Source organism: Saccopteryx bilineata, chromosome 9 (genome assembly GCF_036850765.1).
Source record: "Saccopteryx bilineata isolate mSacBil1 chromosome 9, mSacBil1_pri_phased_curated, whole genome shotgun sequence".
Lineage (NCBI taxonomy): Eukaryota > Metazoa > Chordata > Mammalia > Chiroptera > Emballonuridae > Saccopteryx > Saccopteryx bilineata.
Window position 1 is genome coordinate 24,295,856 of NC_089498.1, and position 12,313 is coordinate 24,308,168.

At 42.5% G+C, this 12,313-nt stretch overlaps 1 protein-coding gene and 1 pseudogene across 4 annotated transcripts in view; both read right to left on the minus strand.

The window, feature by feature from the left end:
• GLG1 (golgi glycoprotein 1) overlaps nucleotides 1-12,313 on the minus strand; it is a 158,205-nt gene that overhangs the window by 79,590 nt on the left and 66,302 nt on the right. The window lies entirely within an intron of this gene.
• LOC136313499 (STING ER exit protein pseudogene) lies at nucleotides 1,783-2,412 on the minus strand (annotated as a pseudogene).

The window sequence follows — 12,313 nt, forward strand, 5'->3', positions numbered from 1 at the left end:
CAAAGCTAGAAACGGGGAGAGACAGTCAGACAGACTCCCGCATGCGCCCGACTGGGATCCACCCGGCACGCCCACCAGGGGGCGACGCTCTGCCCACCAGGGGGCGATGCTCTGCCCCTCCGGGGCGTCGCTCTGCCGCGACCAAAGCCACTCTAGCGCCTGGGGCAGAGGCCAAGGAGCCATCCCCAGCGCCCGGGCCATCTTTGCTCCAATGAAGCCTTGCTGTGGGAGGGGAAGAGAGAGACAGAGAGGAAGGAGATGGGGAGGGGTGGAGAAGCAGATGGGCGCTTCTCCTGTGTGCATTGGCCGGAAATCGAACCCGGGACTTCTGCACGCCAGGCCGACGCTCTACCACTGAGCCAACCGGCCAGGGCCAAACTACAAAGTTTTAATAAAATCTGAACACTGGCCCAATGGTTCATAATCCAAATTAATGTTATATTAAACACAGTATAGAGAGCAAGGATTTAATTTACTGTTATTTACCTATGGACTTCCCCAATGGGTGATGGGATAGCAGCAGGGAAATACTGTACAGTTATGTCTTCCTCTTTTTAATCTGTAAACATTTTAACTTTAAAGAAGGCATAAGAACAGCTATTTAAGAAACTAGAAAGCCCGGCGGTCATACGAAATGACCGCTGTTCTAGATATTATAAATTGTAATTAAAATGATTTGTGCAAAGGTGTCTGCTAATTCAAACTGAATTACCCAGGGCAGGCGGCGAGGACACCCCTTTGCTTAGTGCCCCACGGGGTTTCCCCCTTCTACTTGCTTAATTGCTTAAAGTAGAGTGCAATGAAGGAAACCACTGGCGGTACATTTCTTAAGAGCCACCGCTAGCTCAATAAATAAAGGTGATTTAAATATGTTTTAATCCTTTTTGCGTTTCGGTCAGCATTACTCCTTTGTTTTTTTTGCATTTCTCTCCTGCCTTTGTTCAAGGGACTCATTTTGTCGAGACAGGCTTTTTTGTCTTGCATCTGAGGCAAGCCTTGTTTCTCTATGCTCATCAGTCTCATTTTGCTGAGAAAGACGCATTTGCTCTGCGACTGAAGCAAGCCTTGTCTTTCTCTGCTCAGTGGTTTCTTTTTGTCGAGAAAGCCGTTTTTGTGCAGCTTTAGCTCCTTTTCTCTCCTCTTCAGTGCTGTATTTTCTAGGAGGCATTCTTAAAAGAAATTACGTTAAGACGTAGTTTTTATGTAAAACAGATGATTGCCAATGCAAACAAATGTTCACCTTCACCCTGACACACTCAATTTGCGTTCAGCCTTAAATTGTTTCAAAAGCAGATGATTGCCAATGCAAACAAATGTTCACCTTCCCCTTGACCCGTTCAATTTGCGTTCAGCCGTGGCAACTTCACCCCATTGGCTAGTACAGTTACGCAAGCAACCAATAAGCTATCGGCAACAAACAGACACTTAAGCTGCATATAATAAAGATTGTACTGTCCCCTAATTTTTGTGAGCAGTATAGAAACACTCAACTACTGATCATTCATAGAGACTCTAAAAGCTGAAGAAGCTTAAAAAGTTTACATTAAATGGACAAAAATAATACAGAAGACTTAAATACATAAAGATTTCAAAAAATCCATGTCTAGAAAGCAGGTCAGATGGACTCAAAGACCTCAGTGAATGTAGCAGAATCAATGGGAAGCAATGTAAAGCCTTCTGCTGGGGCATAAAGGTAGAAACCAGGCCACATAGTCAAGATAACGTTCTTTTCCTCCTGATCTAAATATTTGCCTCTGGTCTGGGTTCAGAGAAAGGGCCTGATCATTTGAACTGGTTGTCAGTCAAGGTCCCCTTCATTTTCGCTTTCTTGGTTTCCAGTTCAGCCAGCTCTTGCAGACTCCTTCTGCTCAAGCCCTTGAGCTCCAGCTGTTATTCAATCACTTTGGTATTCTGTGCATAAATGTCAGCAACTTCCCTACCCTGAGTCTCCTCTTCTTCACAAATAGTAGACCCACTGACAAAGCTGAACCTGCCCATGTCTTTGGTATCTTTAGTCATCATAGGCTCTTGTTTCTGAGTATATATATTTGTTTTCCCCAAACCCCGGCCAGCCCTCACTACTGCTACATTCACAATGAAGGTCACGAGAGCATTTTTCTACTGGGACTGGTAGAAGAGCAGCAGCCCACACGGTATACTTTCTCCTCTTCTGTCATTCAATGACTTCAGGGCTCCAAAGATAGCTCCTCATCTGTGTTACAAAACTTGTGGGTGTATTTGGCAGCATCAACTACACAGGACAGATGCCACAGCCTGATAGGCAATTTCTCTTACAGACCAGGACCATCTGGCTGCAAAACAGTAGATATGCAGAGGCTTCTTGTCATTGTCATATTCCTCCCAGTCCCAGGTGCTGGAGGAGACTACTGACCAGGACGCTACTCTAGGCATAGCTCAAAGGAGCAGCCAAGAATAATGTACAGTTACTTATATATTGAATAGTTTTAAAAGGGGTAAAAGATGATAGGCAAGACCCTAAAAATTAGGGTCCATTTATCCCTGATTCTTAGGGCTATGTTGAGGTCAAAACTTACCTGTCTTATATTCTTTTTTTAATTAATTTTAATGGGGTGACATTGATAAATCAGGGTACATATGTTCAGAGAAAACAGCTCTAGGTTATTTTGATATTTGCTTATGCTGCATTCCCACCACCCAAAGACCAATTGTCTTCCATCACCTTCTAACTGATTTTCTTTGAGCCCCTCCCCTCCCCCAACCCGCTCCTTTTCCAACCCCCGCCCCGTAACCCCCACACTCTTGTCCATGTCTCTGAGTCTCATTTCTATGTCCCACCTATGTATGGAATCATATAGTTCTGTTTTTTTCTGATTTATTTATTTAATTCAGTATAATGTTATCAAGGTTCATCCATGTTGTTGTAAATGATCCGATGTCATCATTTCTTATGGCTGAGTAGTATTCCATAGTATATATGTACCAAAGCCTTTTAATCCACTCGTCTACTGATGGACACTTGGGCTGTTTCCAGATCTTCGCTATTGTGAACAATGCTGCCATAAACATGGGGGTGCATTTCTTCTTTTCAAACAGTGCTATGGTGTTCTTGGGGTATATTCCTAACAGTGTAAATAGCTGGGTCAAAAGGCAGTTCGATTTTTAATTTTTTGAGGAATCTCCATACTGTTTTCCACAGTGGCTGCACCAGTTTGCATTCCCACCAGCAGTGCAGGAGGGTTCCCTTTTCTCCACATCCTCGCCAGCACTTATTCTGTGTTGTTTTGTTGATGAGCACCATTCTGACTGGTGTGAGGTGATATCTCATTGTGGTTTTAATTTGCATTTCTCTAATCATTAGTGATGTTGAGCATTTTTTCATATGCCTATCGGCCATCTGTATGTCCTCTTTGGAGAAGTGTCTATTCATTTCTTTTGCCCATTTTTGGATTGGATTGTCTGTCTTCCTGGTATTAAGTTTTACAAGTTCTTTATAAATTTTGGTTATTAATCCCTTATCAGACGCATTGTCAAATATATTCTCCCATTGTGTAGTTTGTCTTTTTATTCTGTTCTTATTGTCTTTAGCTGTGCAAAAGCTTTTTAGTTTGATATAGTCCCATTTGTTTATCCTGTCTCTTATTTCACTTGCCTGTGGAGACAAATCAGCAAATATATTGCGAGAAATGTCGGAGAGCTTACTGCCTATGTTTTCTTCTAAGATGCTTATGGTTTCACAGCTTACATTTAAGTCTTTTATCCATTTTGAGTTTATTTTTGTGAATGGTGTAAGTTGGTAGTCTAGTTTCATTTTTTTGCAGGTAGCTGTCCAATTTTCCCAACACCATTTGTTGAAGAGGCTGTCTTTACTCCAATGTATGCTCTTACCTCCTTTGTCAAATATCAGTTGTCCATAAAGGTGTGGGTTTATTTCTGGGTTCTCAGTTCTGTTCCATTGATCTATATGCCTGTTCTTATGCCAGTACCAGGCTGTTTTGAGTACAATGGCCTTATAGTATAACTTGATATCCGGAAGTGTGGTACCTCCCACTTTATTCTTCCTTTTCAAGATAGCTGAGGCTATTCATGTTCTCTTTTGGTTCCATATAAATTTTTGGAATACGTGTTCTATATCTTTGAAGTAAGTCATTGGTATTTTTTTTTTTAATTTTTATTCATTTTAGAAAGGAGAGAGAGAGAGAGAGAGGAGAGAGAGAGAAGGGGGGAGGAGCAGGAAGCATCAACTCCCATATGTGCCTTGACCAGGCAAGCCCAGGGTTTCGAACTGGCGACCTCCGCATTTCCAGGTCAACGCTCCATCCACTGCACCACCACAGGTCAGGCCAAGTCATTGGTATTTTAATCGGTATTGCATTGAATTATAAATTGCTTTGGGTAATATAGACATTTTAATGATATTTATTCTTCCTAACCACGAGCACGGTATATGCTTTCACTTGTTTGTATCTTCCCTGATTTCTTTTATCAATGCTTTATCATTTTCCGAGTACAAGTCTTTAATCTCCCTGCTTAAATTTATTCCTAGGTACTTTATTTTTTTTGGTTGCAATGGTAAAGGGGATTGATTCCTTAATTTCTCTTTCTAACAGTTCATTGTTAGTGTATAAAAATGCCTCTGATTTCTGAGTATTAATTTTATATCCTGCCACCTTGCTGAATTCATTTATCAGGTCTAATAGTTTTTTGACTGCAACTTTAGGGTTTTCAATACACAATATCATATCATCTGCAAATAATGATAGTTTTACTTCTTCTTTTCCAATTTGGATGCCTTTTATTTTTTTTTCTTGTCTGATTGCTGTGGCTAGGACTTCCAGAACTATGTTGAATAAGAGTGGTGAAAGGGGGCACCCCCGCCTTGTTCCTGATCTTAAGGAGATTGCTTTTAATTCTTGCCCATTGACTATGATGTTGGCAGTGGGTTTGTCATAGATGGCCTTTATCATGTTGAGGTATGTTCCCTGTATTCCCACTTTGCTGAGACTTTTGATCATGAATGGGTGCTAGATTTTATCAAATGCTTTTTCTGCATCTATTGAAATTATCATGTGGTTTCTCTCCTTCCTTTTGTTTATATGATGAATCACAATGATTGATTTGCGAATATTGTACCAGCTTTGCCTCCCAAGAATAAATCCCACTTGATACTGGTGTATGATTTTTTTCATATATTGCTGGATCCAGTTTGCTAATATTTTGTTGAGGATTTTAGCATCTAAATTCATCAGGGATATTGGCCTATAATTTTCTTTCTTTGTGTTGTCTTTGCCTGGTTTTGGAATCAGAATTATGCTCACCTCATAAAAGAAGCTTGGAAGTCTCCCTTCCTCTTGAATTTTTTGAAATACTTTGAGAAGGATAGGAGTTAGTTCCTCTTTGATTATTTGGTAGAATTCACTTGTGGAGCCATCAGGCCCAAGACTTTTCTTTTTTGGGAGTTTTTTGATAACTGTTTCAATCTCATTTGTTGTAATTGGTCTGTTTAGGTTTTCTGATTCTTCCAGATTAATTTTTTTTTTTTTTTTCATTTTTCTGAAGCTGGAAACGGGGAGAAACAGTCAGACAGACTCCCGCATGTGCCCGACCAGGATCCACCCGGCACGCCCACCAGGGGCGACACTCTGCCCACCAGGGGGCGATGCTCTGCCCATCCTGGGCGTTGCCATGCTGCGACCAGAGCCACTCTAGCGCCTGAGGCAGAGGCCACAGAGCCATCCCCAGCGCCCGGGCCGTCCTTGCTCCAATGGAGCCTCAGCTGCGGGAGGGGAAGAGAGAGACAGAGAGGAAAGCGCGGCGGAGGGGTGGAGAAGCAAATGGGCGCTTCTCCTGTGTGCCCTGGCCGGGAATCGAACCCGGGTCCTCCACACGCTAGGCCGACGCTCTACCGCTGAGCCAACCGGCCAGGGCCCAGATTAATTTTTGGAAGATTATATGTTTCAAGGAATTTGTCCATTTCATCTAGGTTGTCTAGTTTTTTGGTGTACAGTTCTTCATAGGATTTTCTTAAAATATTTTGTATTTCTGTTGTGTCAGTTGTTATTTCTCTACTCTCATTTCTAATTTTATTTATTTGAGTCCTCTCTCTTTTTTTCTTGGTGAGTCTGGTTAAAGGTTCATTGATCTTGTTTACCTTTTCAAAGAACCAGCTCCTGGTTTCATTGATCCTCTGTATTGTTTCTTTAGCCTCTATGTCATTTATTCTGCTCTGATCTTTATTATTTCCTTCCTTCTTCTAGCTCTAGGCTTTACTTGCTGTTCTTTTAGATGTAGGGTCAACTTGTTTATTTGACCTTTTTCTAGCTTCTTGAGGTATGCCTGTAATGCTATGAACTTCCCTCTCAAGACTGCTTTTTCTGTGTCCCATAAATTTTGAGTTGATGTATGCTCATTATCGTTTGTTTCTAGGAATTTTTTAACTTCTTCTTTGATCTCATTGTTTACTCATTCTTTATTTAATAACGTGCTATTTAGTTTCCAAGTGCTTGAGTATTTTTCAGTTTTTCTGTTGTGGTTGATTTCTAGTTTCATGCCATTGAAAGTGCTTGATATGATTTCAATCTTCTTAAATTTGTTGAGACCGCTTTTGTGCCCTAATATGTGGTCTATTCTAGAGAATATACCATGAGCACTTGAAAAGAATGTATATTCTGCTGCTTTAGGGTGAAAGGTTCTGAAGATATCTATTAAATTGAGTTGATTTAGTATGTCCTTTAAGTCTGTTTCTTTGTTAATTTTCTTTCTTGAGGATCTATCTAGTGATGTTAGTGGGGTATTGAAATCCCCTACTATTATAGTATTGCTATTGATCTCACCCTTTAAATCCATCAAAGTCTGCTTTATATATTTAGGTGCTCCTATATTTATAACGGTTATATCTTCCTGTTGGATTGCTCCCTTTATCACTATGTAGTGAGCTTCTTTATCTCTTACTATAGTCTTTGTTTTAAAGTCCATTTTGTCTGATATAAGTATAGCTACCCCAGCTTTTTTTCATTTCCATTTGTGTGAAATATTTTTTTTCCATCCTTTTATCTTCAGTCTATGTGCATCTTTTGTTTTAAGGTGTGTCTCTTGTAGACAGCATATGTATGGGTCCTGTTTCCTTATCCACGCAGCTTCCCTATGTCTTTTGATCGGATCATTTAATCCATTTACATTTAAGGTTATTGTAAGGTTACATTTAAGGTTGTTTATTGCCATTTTATTCTTTAAAATTGTATTCCTCTTTTGCCATATTCTTTTTCTCCTTTGATCTGTTTACAACAGGCCCCTTAGCATTTCTTGCAGCCTTGGTTTGGTTGTAGTGAATTCCTTGAGTTTTTTTTTGGTCTGGAAAGCTTTTTATTTCTCCTTCAATTTTAAATGATAGCCTTGCTGGATAAAGTAGTCTTGGTTGTAGGCTCTTGTTCTGCATTACTTTGAATATTTCTTGCCATTCCCTTCTGGCCTCAAGTGTTACTGTTGAGAAGTCAGAAGTCATCCTTATGGGGGCTCCATTGTAGGTGATAGTCTTTTTCTTTTTTTCTCTAGCAGCTTTTAATATTTTCTCTTTATCACTTAGCTTTGGTATTTTATTTTATTTTATTGGTTTTTGTTTTTTTAAATTTTATTTATTCATTTTCAGAGAGGAGAGAGAGAGAGAGAGAGAGAGGAGAGAGAGAGACAGAGCGAGAGAAGGGGGGAGGAGCTGAAAGCATCAACTCCCATATGTGCCTTGACCAGGCAAGCCCAGGGTTTCGAACCGGCGACCTCACCATTTCCAGGTCGACGCTTTCTCCACTGCGCCACCACAGGTCAGGCAGCTTTGGTATTTTAATTATAATGTGTTTTGGTGTTGATTTCTTTGGGTTTCTCTTTAATGGAGTTCTCTGTGCTTCCTGAACATGTGAGATGTTTTCCTGCCTTAACTGAGGGAAGTTTTCAGCTATGATATGCTTGAACAAAGTCTTATCCCTTCTTCTTTCTCTTCTTCTTTAGGAACCCCTATGATGCGGATGTTATTTCTCTTCATGTTGTCACAGAGCTCTCTTAGAGTTTCCTCAGACTTTTTTAGTCTCTTTTCTTTTTTTTGCTCTGCTTCCATGCCTTTATCGTGTCCTCTAACTTGCTGATTTGATTCTCAGCTTCATCCATCCCGCTTTTAATTCCTTCCATTGTGTTCATTTCTGATATTGTGTTTGTCATTTCTGACTGATTCTTTTTTATTATTTCAATGTCCTTTTTTATATTTGCTATCTCCATTTAGGTGTTCGTAATGACCATCTATTGTTGTTCTAATATCTTTGAGCATCCTAACAATCTTTATTTTAAACTCTGCATCTGGTTATTTGGTTATATCTGATTCATTCAGGTCCTTTTCTGGGGATTTCTCTTGATTCATTTGTGTTGCATTTCTCTGCCTTCTCATCTTCTCTGTGTAAAAGAAGGTCTTGGCCACTGGAGTCCACTGGGTATGGCTTCTGTTCCCTAGGTATGGTCTGTCTGCAGGCCCACCACCCCCTCTGCTGTTGCTGCCTAGGGTGTTTGGGTATGGGCATTGCCAGTGCCTGCCCACTGGGGCTATTGCTGTGGTTTCCACCTCTCCTTCACGGGGTGGCTGTGATCATGTGCTCGGGTATACAAGTCCCCATGGTTGGCATTATACTCAGCCCTGAGGGCAGTGACAAGCACCTTTGCTCAGCTGCAGGTCTCCGCCTGTTTCCAGGCTTCCGCCTCGCTCTTGCAGGAGGAGCCCGCTCGTGGAACGGCTGCAAGCCTTGGCTCCACAGGCCAGGCGGGACTGCGTGCCCACGCTCAGTAGCAGGACTCTGCCTATTCTTGGTTTTTGGCTCCACCCCTGCGGGAGGAGCTGGCTCCCAAGTCAGGCCACAAGCCTCAGTTCCGCAGGCAGGGCAGTGCTGCACTCCTGTGCCCTTGCTCAAGGGTTGGTCTCCACCCCTTCCAGGGTTCCCGCCCTTCCCCTGCAGGCTGGATTACAGGTGGCCCACAGCTGGGCTTGACCACTTTTGCACACCCCCTTCTCCACAGCTGGGCAAGACTGAGCTCACACCTGGGCCCAGTGGTGGCCACCTGGCTTCCGCCCTGCCGAAAGAACCGCGTTTCCGCGTCCCGCCGCCGCCCACCCTCCGGCGAGCCGACAGCCGTGTGGGTGGGGGCACTGCAGCTCAGACCCTAACACTCACTACTGTATTCCTGAAAGCTCCCTCCTTCTAAGCGACTCTGCTCTGAGTACCTAGGGAGAGCTTGTTTGGCTGGTGTCCTGTTTCCCTTTGCTGGTATTGCTGTTTCCGGGGAAAATATTCACTTCAGATTTGGGGAGTGACTCGTCCAGGGGTTAGGGTGGCTATCTCCCAAAATGTTTCTCCCTGTGCCTCCTAGATTACACTCTCCTCCTGTTACTTCGGTCCTCTCCTCTCTCCCTGACCCCCAGAGCTCCGGGTGAGTGGTTGTGAGAGAAGTGTTCTGCGCAGTCCCTTAAGAAGAATCTTGGGTCTGAGAAATCAGTCTCTTTCTCACAAACAGTATCCTGACTTGTGTCCAGCTAAATACTGTCCATACGCCTCTTCTAGGCTCTGGGGCTGCAGGCTAGGTCTTTGTTCCTGGGACTCAGGACCCTCCTCTCTCTGCTAAACTCACTTCCCGCCACGCAAGTCTCTCCCGGCTGCCGTTCGCTCCAGGGAGCTGGGCAGCCCTCTCTGGTTTCCGCTTTTCCTACCAGTCTCAGTGTGGCTTCTTCAGTGTTCCTTGGCTGAAAAGTCCTCTTAGTTTAGTCCAAAGTTAGTTTTTCCAGATGATAGTTCTTAAAATTAGTTTGTAATCCACTTTGGTTCTGGGAGGTGGGAGTTGGTATGTCCGCCTACTCCATCGCCATCTTCATCAATGCTGTCTTATATTCTTAAAATGAAATTACCCTTGCCTTGGCCAGTTTGCTCAGTAGATAGAGCATCAGCCCAGCATGTATATGTCCTGGGTTTGATCTCTAGTCAGGGCACACATGAGAAGCAACCATCTGCTTCTCTTCCTCTCACTCTCCCCCCCTTCTCTCTCTTTTCCCCTCTTGCTGCTAGTGGCTCAACTGGTTGTAGCATCAATCCCGAGTGTTGAGGATAGTTTGGTTGATTCCAGCACTGGCCCAAGATGAGGGATCCCGGATGGCGTGCATGTGGGAGTGCTTTCTCTATCTCCCCTCCTCTTACTATTAAAAAAAAAAAAGCCAGGCCCTGGCCGGTTGGCTCAGTGGTAGAGCGTCGGCCTGGCGTGCAGAAGTCCCGGGTTTGATTCCCGGCCAGGGCACACAGGAGAAGCGCCCATCTGCTTCTCCACCCCTCCCCCTCTCCTTCCTCTCTGTCTCTCTCTTCCCCTCCCACAGCCGAGGCTCCATTGGAGCAAAGATAGCCCGGGCACTGGGGATGGCTCCTTGGCCTCTGCCCCAGGCGCTAGAGTGGCTCTGGTCGCAACAGAGCAACGCCTCGGAGGGGCAGAGCATCGCCCCCTGGTGGGCAGAGCGTCGTCCCTGGTGGGCGTGCCAGGTGGATCTGGGTCGGGCGCATGCGGGAGTCTGTCTGACTGTCTCTCCCTGTTTCCAGCTTCGGAAAAATACAAAAAAAAAAAAAAGCCAAAGATATAGTACAGTAGTCCACCCTAATCCATGGGAGTATGTTGCAAGACCCCCCAGTGGCTGCCTGAAACCATGGTACCAAACCCTACATACACTACTTTTTTTCTGTACATACATACATCCATACCTATGATAGAGTTTTATAAATTAAGCGCAGTAAGAGATTACTAACAATAACTTAAACAATAATAACAATATACTATAATAAAAGTTACGTGAATGTGGTTTCTCAAAATGTCTTTTATACTATACTCATCTTTTCACTTAAAAGCAGCACATTACAGCTTCTCTTTGGCACATCGAAATTGCTACCATCACTACTCTCGCACTTTGGGGCCATTATTAAGTAAAACAAGGGTGACTTGAACACAAGCACAGCAATACCATGAAGGTTGATCAGATAATCAAGATAACTGACAGACAAGTAGCAAACACAGAGTGGATATGCTGAACAAAGGGATGATTTATACCTGGGTGGACAACATGGAGCGGCACTGAAATTTCATCACACTACTCAGAACAGCATGCAATCTAAAACTTATAAATTGTTTATTTCTGGGATTTTCTTTTAGTATTTTCGGCAGCACAGTTGTCCGGAAGTAACTGAAACCTTGGAAAGCAAAACCATGGATAATGGGGGACTACTGTAATCTAGTTATTAAATTAAAAATATCATTATGGCAAAAGGGCATACATTAGACTATGATTTTACATACCTTACAATTTATAAAGAATGTAAATTACAAAAAAACATGTACTTTATTATAAGAAACACTGTTAACTCTTTTCCCATATTCCTCTCTATTTTAATAGACATATCTATAAACTGTAGGAAACAGATCATCATCAAAAGGATTTTAGAGATTATTTCTTTTCACACATAGAGTTCAGTCAACCTTTTCATCAATTTCCTTTTTGGGACTGCCCAAATATTCAAGAAACATAGAACTGTTTTGTAATAACAAGCATTTTAAAATCCAACCATGGCCTTGCAAGGACTCTGCCTCATTTCCCCAATGTGAATGAATGAATTTCTCTGGGAGTAACTCACCCACATGAAAGCATACTGTCAGCAGGAGGAGTTACCTTCCACACTCATTTTTTCTTCCTAGAAGTTAACACAGAAATCTATCCAGTTTGATGATGCCGGTGGGGAGTTTTTGATCTAATTTATGGGGAAAGGAAACAAAGTCAAATATTCTATGAAATGCCTAGCCTAAATTCCCCTGTAGCCTCAAGGGAAACAATCTTGGACAGGTCTATCAACTTGGTTCCCAGCCACGGCCGGCACACAGCTCTAAAGGGATAAAACCTCTGTTCTCCATTGCCCAGTCCCCTAGTCAGTTTTGGTGCCTATGTTACAAGAGTGGCATTATTATTTAGTCTTTAAGTGACTAACATTTATAAAATGTTTTGTAGGAAATTCACCAAAAAGGCCATACAACAGGTACTAGAATAACACTGTTTCATTTGCTGTCATTTCGTTATAATGTTGGTGAGGTGCTTGCTATAGGAACTTAACCCTTGTTTATGTAGATTATGTTCCTTATTTTCACCTCAGGAAGCAAGAAAAAAGGTTGCTTGCATTTATGTGAGATACACCCTATCTCTAATATATACTACATAAAGTCCACAAAATGCAACAAAGACAGTATACACACCTAGGTTGTAAACAGTACTGTACACACAAAGAAG